The following is a 10335-nucleotide window of genomic DNA, read 5'->3' on the forward strand; positions in this document are numbered from 1 at the left end:
GGCAGAAGCCGTATCACAGGGAGCCTCGAGCTCCATCCCGACCCCAGCAGTACGGCCAGGCAACTGTACCGGTGACCTTCGGCGAGTCCCGCACCGGGCGACACACAAGTATCCCCGAAGTATTATACTCCAAACAAAAACAATCTGTTCTTGCACTGTCTCTGCCAGGGGAGAGCGCGAACGCAGTCCCCCACTACCACAAATTATGCAGTCGAGTTTCCCGCATTTGGGGAAATCGCAGGGGTCAGCACACCCGGAGTGCAAGGGATGAGCCTCGCCCTGGGAAAACCACCTGCCTGATCATGGTGTCTCCCCTGCCAGGTAAGTATGAGATAAACTTCTGCCGCCCGCCGGCCCGGGACGCCGCACAGACACTCACCGCACGGGCACCCCCGAGCAAACCCCACACACATCCCATCCCACCCCATGCCTCATCCCGCGCCCCACGCTTTGCCGCCGGCAGCGCCCACGCAGCGCCCGCGCATCTCGCCCCCGGCGGGGTTTCGGTGCGGGGAGTTTCCCGTCATGCCTCGCGGTGCCCGATCTGCATGGCCACGCCCCTTCCTCAAGGCCCCGCCCCCGTCGGCTCGGAGCGCCTCTGCCGGCCGCGGCGCCATCTGCACGGCAATGCCGCGCCAGCAAGGCCCCGCCCCTGGCGACCTCGCCCCGCTCACTCGGGGTTCCCCGGCGGGTCCGGTGCGGGCCCACACCGGGACAGGGACCGGATCTGGGACCGGGTCCGGGTCCGCCCGGTGCTGCGCGGGCTCCATCTGCCAGAGCCGAGCGGGACCGGGCTGGAGCCGCAGCGCCGGCGGCGGGAGGGGACCCGTGGGGCAGCGCCGGTGCTGCGGCTGCCGGGGTGACCGCCCGGGCCGCTGTCCTCCGGCGGGAACGCCGGCGGTGCCCGGGCGCTGTGTCCTGGGCTGTGCGGGGGTGTCTCAGGGACACGGGCTCAGCTCCGCCGCCGGCTGAACCTGCACAGGGCAGAGCAGGAGCCGCGTCCCGCAGCCGGGGCAGGGACCCCGGGCACCGGGCACCGGGCTGGGCTCCAGCGGCCGGGCAGGGCCCTGCTGAGTGGTGCTGCTTTGTGCCGGGCTTCGACAGGCCAACCTGGCGGCACCTACAAGGCCCACGGACAGAAGCCTTTGCAGCCCGGTGACACCCGGTGCCGATGGGGCCGTGGGGGTCTGGTCACTGGCAGCAGCCGGAGTAGACACCCGTAGAGGAGGTGGCTTGTGGGCACACGGTGCCCTGAAACCCCCACGTACCTTCCATGGGGGCGGCGAGGGGCTGGCAAATGCCCCCACTCGCAGCACCCCAGACCCACCAGCTCCAGCGATCCAAACCCGTAACCCTGTGGGCCCTTGCACTCCTTGGCAAAGGCAAACCTGTCCTCTAAGCCCTCTCCTGCTGTCTGGGTGTTTCTGGTTGGGCTTATGAACCTCACCCCACCACTCAGGGTTTTATCCCGGTGCCTTTGGAGCCAAAAACGTCCGTGCTCATGTTTCACACACCCACTGGACAAATAAACTTAACCAAAGAAACAAAGTGGCCGATGTCCCATGCATGCAGCTTCCCCTATCTGTGTGAGTGCCCGGGTTCAGCCCAGCTGGCAGCGAAGTCACCAGGCAGCTACTCACTGATTCCTTCTGCTCGCTGATTCCTTCCCCTCCGTGGGGTGGAGAGGAGAAAAACGTGACAAAAGGCCTGAGAGTGGAGACAAGAACAGGGGGGAAGCACCCACTGACCATGGCCCCGGGGAAAACAGACTGGGCTGGAGGACAAAACAATTTAATTCATTACCAGTTCATTCAGAGAAGATAAGGACAAACAAAACTAGGTCTTAAAAACACCTTCCCCCCACCCCTCCCTTCTTCCCAGCTCTACCTCCCCACCCTGGCAGTGTAGGGGGAGGGGGAATGGGGGGTTGCAGATCCGTTCATCACACGCTGTTTCTGCCCCTCCTTTCTTAAAGCAGGAAGACTCCTTACGCTCTTCCCCTGCTTTGTTGGGCCCCTCCTCACTGGAAAAAGAGTCCACAGACTTCTCCAACATTGGATTGCTCTGACACAGGCTTTTCCCATGGAGTCATGGCTTAGAATCATAGAATCATAGAATCATAGAATCATAGAATCATAGAATGATTTGGGTTGGAAGGGACCTCAAAGATCATCTAGTTCCAACCCCCCTGCCATGGGCGGGGACACCCTCCACTACACCAGGTTGCTCAAAGCCTCATCCAACCTGGCTTTGAACACTCCCAGGGATGGGGCAGCCACAGCTTCTCTGGGCAACTTATTCCAGTGCCTCACCACCCTCAGAGGGAAAAATTTCTTCCTTATATCTAATTGATATAGGCCTTCTTAGGGCGCAGCCACCCACTCCAGCGTAGGGTTCTCCACGCACTCCAGATGCGTCTCTGCTTCGTCGTCAGCCTCCAGCAGTGTGGGGGTCCTTCCCACGGAGACCGTCCTCTATGAAATCCTTTAGGCACAGGCATCTGTGCTCCACCGTGGGGCCCTCCCTGTCTGCGGGTGGGTCTCTGCTCCACCATGTCTCTCACGGCGGCAGGAGGGCCGCTGCTGCCTCATCATGGGCTGCAGAGAGTCTCAGCTTCGGCACCTCCTCCCGCTCCAGCTTCACTGGCCTTGGTGTCCGCATGGCTGTTTCTCTTGGATCTCAGTCCTCTCTGCTGCAGCCACACTGTGGGAGGGGGGTGGGTGCTGCAAGTAGTGCCATTCCAGCCTCACAGTCGCGGTGATGCCAGCCCTGGCACCCACAGACTGGAGCGGCTCTCGGGTCCATGCCAGCTGCTCCCGGGCTGGGCTGTACAGGACAGCAGCATGTGCTGTACATGTGCAGAACAAGGTCAGAGAATAGAAATGCTGTACCTGAAATTTGGGATAAACTTCAGATGCTGCATGAAATACTCAGAGAAAAAACTTTTGACCGGTGCGGATGGCTGCCCACCAGCATGGACGGATGGGTGAGGAAACTGCCTGGGGCAGCAAGAGCCGGTGACGGGACAGCAGGGACCCAGCAGTGACAGCTCCTGAGCTCCTGGGGCGTCGGTGGCCCTTCTGCCGAAACTCTCGACTTTGAGAGAAAGGTGGTGTGAGTCCGTACGCCTCAGCGGGGTGACATGGAAGTGAAGCAGGGAACGCTTCCTAGGCCTTTTCAGGCCACCACAGTCAGGCAATAGGTGCCAGCATGGCCCAAGGGCCTCGTCGAGTCGGGGAGATTTAATCAATGAAGGGGTGAAGTATGTGGAAAGAAGAATCAGAGCATCACAGAACGCTTTGGGCTAGAATGAAGCCTGAAAAGGAAATCAAACTTTCCAAGACTCGTTTTGGAGTTTTAGAAAGCAGCATTCCTTATTGCAGCGCTGGGTGCACGGACGATATCTCCTCCTAACATGCACACCTGGCTTCTGGACAGAAAATTAGTTATACACTACAGTCGTGCATAATTCATAACATATTTACATATTCTTAAACATTTGGTTAATTTTCTCTTGCTTTACATGTAAATTACTTCACATGCTCAGTTCTCTTCCTCCGCCCCTTTCTTTTGGGTCTGGGATGTATTTAGGGTAGGTGGTCCGTGAGTCAGTGTTCACGATCTCTCCCTGCCAGAATTACCTTTTCCCCCAAGTGACTGCATGTTCACAGCTCAGAAAAACATGATAACAAAGTTTATGCAGTTTCTGGGATGTTCCCTCCAAGGGCAGACAGTTCTTGATAAAGAGTCTCCTTTTTAATCACTCCTGACAGCTTCAAGGATGGTCATCTTGTTAGTTTCTTTAGGCGTGTGTAAGTCACCTACTGCCAACTAAACTCTTCATGAAACTCTTACACAAAAACTTTAACCCCTTTATTGTTGGGTAACAATTTCCCCCTTTTCTTTATCCTTGGGAATTCTTTTGCATAAGTTCATATTGTTCATCATACTTATCAGAATTGCGACAATTAACACTGGGTCAGTCTTACAGTAGTTGGTCCTGTGGCTTCTGCTGTCCATTGTTCCTCAGGTGCTTTCTTGACCCGGGAGTAATGAATCCAACCAGGTCGTTCTCTGATCCTGATCACCGTGTAGGTTGTCAGCAATATCTCGAATGGTCCATTCCACTTTTCCTCAAGGGGCTGACCTGAAATCTTGGTTTAGTTCCTTAGCTCTTGGTTTAGTTTGAAGCCTTAATGAGGCAATTGGAAGGGCCTGATCCCATCTCAAGTTGGTTTCTTAACAAATTTTGCTTAATTGTGTTTTTATTAAGTTATTCATTTTCTCCACCTGCCCACTTGCTTTGGGGTGATAAGGCGTATGCAATTTCCAGTCGATTTCTAAAAATTTACTAACAGATTGTACTACTTGTGACACAAAGTGCAGCCCCCTGGCTGAAGAGATTACTTCAGGGACTCCAAACCGAGGGATGATTTCCCTTAACAAAACTTTAGTCACTTCTCAGGCTTGGTTAGTCCGACAGGGAAATGCTTCAGGCCATGCGGAATATCTATCTGTTAATACTAACAGATATCTATACCCCCATTTTCTAGGCAATTCCTAGAAGTCTATTTGCCAGTTTTGGTCTGGAACACATCCCTTGCCAATGTTTCCAAACTTTACTCGGTTCATTCAGTTCTCTATCTTTGTATTATTCTTTAAACAGGTTTCACATCCACTAACCATATTTTTCACAGTTTGAAATAAACTTCAGGCTATTATTTGCTTAGAGAGAGAATTTTATAAAGCTTCTGTTCCCCAATGAGTTTTGCCATGCTCAGTTTTTATCAGCATCCATAGTATTCTAAAGGGAACTATTACTCGATTGTCCACTACTGTTGCCCATACTGATGGATTAACCTTAGCTTTTAAATCTTTGATAAGCTTTTTATCTTTTTCATCATATTTTACCTTTTCAGGTAGTGATAAAGATTTTTCAGGAATCAAACTTAATACCTCACCTTTTTCCGCTGCTTGCCTCACCTTATGATCAGCCAATTCATTACCCATCTCCTTGTCAGTGTTACCTTTTTGGTGTCCTTTACAATGCATGATGGCCACAGCTGTCAGAAGGTAATACCATATCTGCATGTTTAATACCTTTTCCTTGTGTGGTTAAAAGTCCTCGTTCTTTCCGGATCGCTCCATGAGCATGTACTACACCAAAGGCAGAGTTTGAATCTGTCTATGTATTTACTCACAGTCCTTCAGCTCCAGTGCTCTCACCAAGGCAATTATCTCTGCCCTCCGTGCCGACGTACCTTTTGGGAGGGATCTTGCTTCTATTACCTGGTCAGTTGTTGTCACCACATACCCGGCCATTCAGACTCCATTCTTCGCAAAGCTGCTCCCATCTGTATAACAGGTATGATCGGCCTCTTCCGATGATTCTTCTTTCAGGTCCGGTCTGCTCACATAGACAGTTTCCATTGTTTCTATGCTGTCATGTACGATGGGGTCAGTTTCCTGTTTATCACTCAGGAAAGAGGCAGGGTTAGCTATTGTAGATGTGACAATTTCCACATCATCCTGCTCTATCAGGACTGCCGGATATTTTAAAAATCTTGACGGTGATAACCAATGTCCGCCTTTCTGTTCTAAACCAGAAATTACTGCATGGGAAGTATAAATGATCATTTTCAGCCCCAGGGTAAATTTGCGAGCCTCTGGAATGATTATGACGACAGCTGCCACTGCCCGGAGGCATCCTGGCCATCCTTTGCTGACTTCGTCCAATTGTTTGGAAAAATACGCTACTGCTCGCTTGTAGGGTCCCAGCCTTTGGGCTAAAATTCCCAGGGCCACTCCTCGTTTTTCATATGCATACAGCCAAAAAAGTTTAGTCACATCTGGCAAGCCCAAAGCAGGGGCTCTCATAAATTCTAATTTTAATTCTTTGAATGCTCTTTTGGCCTCATCAGTCCAGATTAATTGTTTCTGATTGTCTTTTAGTAATTCCTATAAAGGTTTCACTAACAGTCCGTAACTATGAATCTATGAATGACACCAACCTGTCATTCCCAGAAAAGTTGGAAGTTCCTTTACCATAATCGGTTCTGGAGTCTTGCAGATGGCCTCTTTCCTTTCATTTCCGAGCTGTTGTTGTCCTTTGGAAATCAGGTATCCTAAGTAGACCACTTCCTTCTGCAGGATTTGGGCTTTCTGTAATAACGCTTGATAACCACTTCATCCAAGGAAGTTCAATAAACTCACAGTCCATTCTTTACCCTCTTCTCTCTTTTCTGTAGCTATCAAAATGCCATCCACATATTGTAAAAGAATGCCATTTCCTGGAGGACTTTCCCAAAGTTCCAATTCCCTTGCTAATTGGTTTCCAAAAATTGTAGGGCTATTTTTAAACCCTTGGGGTAACACTGTCCAAGTGAGTTGAGTTTTATGTCCCAAATTGGGGTTTTCCTATTCAAAAGCAAAAAGATTACGGCTTTCAGGGGCCAAGGTGAGGCAAAAGAATGCATCCTTCAAATCCAATGCTGTGAACTATTCATGTTTCTTTCAGGCTGGTTAACAAGGAGTGCGGGTTTGCTACTACTGGATGCAGATCCTCCACAATGCTGTTTACCGCCCTTAAATCTTGTACTATTCTATATTTCCCATCTGGTTTCTTTACTGATATTCACATTCAACCAGTAACCCAAACTTTTGGATTTTTTCAGTTGTTTCTTTTATGCCCCTTCGGTCTTCCAACCTTAAAAGGTATTGTTTTATTCTGACCGTACCAGAACCAGGTTTTACTTCTACTGTTATTGGTGCAGCGTTCTTTGCTTTACCTGGAGTCTCAGAAGCCCATACCCCTGGATACACTTGAGCAAGGATTTCTTCAATCTCTGAGGTATCTTCAGTTTGTTTTTCACTTTGGATCATAGCCAAACTTGAGACTTACGATTAATCGATCATCTCTTACTTTGAATTCTACTTTACCCTTTTCAAAAATTATTTGTGCCTCCAATTGCTCTGATAGGTCCCATCCAAGTAAAGGTTTTGGAGATTCTGGTAAATAAAGGAATTGGTGAATCCCTGTTTGTTTTCCAATCTGAAATTTAATTGGCTGGAGAAAGAAAGACTTTTTCTGCTGGCCAGTGGCTCCTATTACAGTTATGAAATCATGACCTACGGGTATTAGTTCTTGATGTAATACAGAATATGAGGCACCCGTATCTATTAAAAATTCTACTTCCCCATTCTGATTCCCTAGCTTTAATTTAACCAGTGGATCTGCCAAGGTAGATTCCCCTGGTCCCCGTCATTTAGCTTCAGCAACCACCTCAGGCTTTAATTTAGGGCATTCCTTTCTCCAATGCTCTCATTTTCCACAGGAGGCACACTGGTCTCATCGTAATGTTGTTTGGAAACCCCTTGAGATCCCTGAGGAGGCCCTCCTCTGCCTCCAGGGGGTCCCTGGGGTCCCACACTTCGTTGTTCTAACACCGTGATTGTTGCTGTGGCTATTGTTCTGTCATTGCTTTCTCTGTTCCTATACATCCTCCATGCTGCTTCAATTAATTTTTCTAAATCCCACACTTCAGACTTTTAGTTTTTGGAGTTTTCTTCTAATATCTTCTGATGACTGGCCCAAAATCTACGATACCAATTGTTGCCGCCCTATATCAGATGAGGGGTCTAAGGTGGTATATTTACGCATCGCCAATCGTAATCTGTTTAAGAGTTCCGTGGCGGTTTCGATTTGCCCTTGCTTTACAGCGTAGAGTGCTGACCAATTTACAGCCTTTGGAATCACGTTCTCTAATCCAAATTGTATCCAGTTTTGATATTGCTTTAATGTGCGATAGTCTGTATTATCATTCGGATCCCAATGCGGGTCAGTCAGGGGAACATACTGATCGACTCCCCCTGCCAGCGTTCCGGCTGTTGTTTGAGCCTGCACACGAGTTCGGGCTGTTCTTAGAATTAACTGTTTCTCAGTTTCAGTCATTGCATCTAACATTATATCTATATCTTTCCAGTCTGGGTCTTGATTTTTAATATGAATTCAAATCTTTTGGCAATTCCTAATGGATCTTCTCTATGATTTTTAACCACTTCCCTCCAGGCATCCAAATCTCCCATATTAAAAGGGACTTTAATTCTCATCGGTCCTGCCAGTCCCATAGCTTCTCTAAGTGGTGCCTGGAGAGTTGGTCCTGTTTTACTACGCCTTCGGGCAGTAATCGGGGTTGATCCCCCCACTGCCCCTCCTCCTGAGTTACTGTTCCCATTGTTCCCATCTGGAAACCCCATGGGTAATGCAGGAGGTGGTGATATGGAATCTTCAATCCTTTCCTCACCTTCCCGGTCTTTTGCTTTCAAACATCTTTCTCCAATACTACATGCTGAACAAAATCGCTTCAGCTTTCCTCGTTCCTTCTTTTTATCTTTCTTTAGTGCTAAAACAAGGGGTTCCTGAGGGACTAAATTTATACCGTGTTTCTTTCGCCACTCAGGATGATCTCTTAAAGTGAAAAACATATCAGCATATACCACCTCATCCCGTTTTTAATTTCTTCTGAGAAACAGCATCAATTGCAATAGAGTATTATAATTCATAGTTCCATTATTTGGCCATTTTTCCCCATCTTCCAATTTATATAACGGCCACCACTGGTTATAGTATTTAACTAAAGTTTTCTTATTTACATTTCCTCCCAGGGGACCCCCAATATCTTTCCAATGTGCCAAGACATATCCTAATGGACTCTTTTTTAAAATTTCCCTGCTCTGTTGGTTACCCATTATTTACTGGACTATTATTATCCCAATCCTGTTGCTACCAAACAAACAACTAAAATTAAAATCACGCCTCCTAGATATAACTAATTATCATTGAAATAACTTGTTCACTCTTATTTTCAATCGCTTCGTCTATCTCCGGCTGTTTCCCTCGTGGGAGGACGGAACCGCGGATCAAGAATCCACACTTGCTTCGTACTAAAAGTACGTCTCAGTCACACACACGCAAACAGGACGAAAACAAGTTTTACAACCACAAAAATATCCGACCATACAAACAACTAATACAACTCTTAGAATCATACAAACGATCACACAGGATTCAATCATTAATATTTCAGATTCCAGATGGTTTCCGGTGGGACTGGAGCCCACAATTGTAGTCGCTTAAATAACCAAAGTGCACTTTTAAGGCACTGACTGCCCGGTATACGCTGTCCTGCGCAAGCCTCATGGCTTACGGAGAGCTACCCTAAAGGACTGGTCCCCAACCCAGAAAGAACACCTTTTCTAAGATGGTCCTTGCCTGTTCCTGCAGTGATCCAACTGAGGCGAGGAGTCCCTCCAGAGAAATCCCCGGGGGCGCCCAAGGGAGTCCGGTTCTCAGTGGGTCCTGCAGCCGAACAGAGAGGGTCCCATCTTGGGTGCCAAATCTGATACCTGAAAAGGAAACTGAACTTTCCAAGACTCGTTTTGGAGTTTTAGAAAGCAGGCATTCTTTATTACAGTGCCGGATGCACAGGAGATTTCTCCCCCTAGTGTGCACACTCGGCTTCTGGACAAAAATTAGTTATACACTACAGTCATGCGTATTCACAACATATTGACATATTCTGAAACAATTGGTTAATTTTCTCTCGCTTTACATGTAAATTACTTTGCATGCTCAGTTCTCTGCCCCTTTCTTTTGGGTCTGGGGTGTACTTAGGGTAGGTGGTCCGTGAGTCGGTGTTCACGATCTCCCCCTGCCGGAATTACTTTTTCCCCCAAGTCACTGCATGTTCACAGCTCAGAAAAACATGATAATGAAGTTTATGCAGTTTTTGGGATGTTCCCTCCAAGGGCAGACAATTCTTGATAAAAAGTCTCCTTTTTAGTCACTCCTGACAGCTTCAAGGATGGTCATCTCGTTAGTTTCTTTAGGTATGCGTGAAACACCTACCGCCGACTAAACCCTTCATGGAACTCTTACGCATAAACTTTAACCCCTTTATTGTTGGGTAACAGGAAAAACCCTTTAAGATCATCGAGTGCAACGGTAAAACTGACAGCGCCAGGCCCACCTCTAAACCACGTCCCCCAGTGCCACAGGCGCACGGGCCGGCACACGGGGCGAGAAGGCGGGGCCTTCCCTGAGGGGGGCGTGGCCATGCAGATCGAGCACCGCGCGGCATGACGGGAAACTCCCCGCACCGAGATCCCGCCGGGGGCGAGATGCGCGGGCGCTGCGTGGGCGCTGCCGACGGCAAAGCGTGGGGCGCGGGATGAGGCGTGGGGTGGGATGGGATGTGCGTGGGGTTTGCTCGGGGGTGCCCGTGCGGTGAGTGTCTGTGCGGCGGCCTGGGCCGGCGGGCGGCAGAAGTTTATCTC

General features: G+C 49.1%; 1 non-coding gene across 1 annotated transcript; it reads right to left on the reverse strand.

Moving 5' to 3' along the window:
- Nucleotides 1-165: 165 nt before the first annotated feature.
- LOC147529240 (U1 spliceosomal RNA) lies at nucleotides 166-329 on the reverse strand. The gene has a single exon (XR_015222037.1). It is a non-coding gene; the product is annotated as a U1 spliceosomal RNA (small nuclear RNA).
- Nucleotides 330-10335: the final 10006 nt, after the last annotated feature.

This window comes from Tauraco erythrolophus, chromosome 2 (genome assembly GCF_009769465.1).
Source record: "Tauraco erythrolophus isolate bTauEry1 chromosome 2, bTauEry1.pri, whole genome shotgun sequence".
Lineage (NCBI taxonomy): Eukaryota > Metazoa > Chordata > Aves > Musophagiformes > Musophagidae > Tauraco > Tauraco erythrolophus.